Source organism: Bison bison, unplaced genomic scaffold, assembly GCF_000754665.1.
Source record: "Bison bison bison isolate TAMUID 2011002044 unplaced genomic scaffold, Bison_UMD1.0 scf7180017860967, whole genome shotgun sequence".
NCBI lineage: Eukaryota > Metazoa > Chordata > Mammalia > Artiodactyla > Bovidae > Bison > Bison bison.
In genome coordinates this window covers 9083-9720 of record NW_011491539.1, presented here as the reverse complement: position 1 = coordinate 9720, position 638 = coordinate 9083, and positions in this window count along the sequence as shown.

The following is a 638-nucleotide window of genomic DNA, read 5'->3' as shown; positions in this document are numbered from 1 at the left end:
TTTTCAAGTTACTTATTGATATGTAAGTTTCTGTTATCATTTTCTTATGTTGGGCTGTTTTTGTAGGTCTGTTAGTTCTCTTATTTTTCCTGCCTAGAAAATCCTTTAGCTTTATTGTAAAGCTGGTTTGGTAGTCCTGCATTCTGTTTGCGTTGTTTGTCTGTAAAGCTTTTGGTTTCTCTATCTAATCTGAATAAGATCCTTGCTGGATTGAACAATCTTGGTTGTAGGGTTTTATTCCACCCCTTTTCATTGCATTAAACATGTTCTGTTACTCCATTCTGGCCTTCAGAGTTTCTGCTTAGTCACCTGTTAACCTTATGGGGATTCCTTTATATGTTATTTATTGCTTTTCCCTTGCTGCTTTAAATATTTTTTGTGTGTGTGGTTAATTTTTGTTAGTTTGATTAATTCATTTCTCAACATGCTTCTCCTTGGATTTTTCAATGACAATCTCTTCAAATATTTCATCATACTTGTTGTCTTTCTCTTCTTCTTCTGGGACCCCTGTAATTTGAATATTGGTATGGATAATGTTATCCTAGAGGTCTCTATGGCTATCCCCAATTCTTTTCATTCTTTGTTCTTTATTCTGCTCCTCAGCTTCTATTCCCAGCATGCCAGGCTTCCCTGTCCAT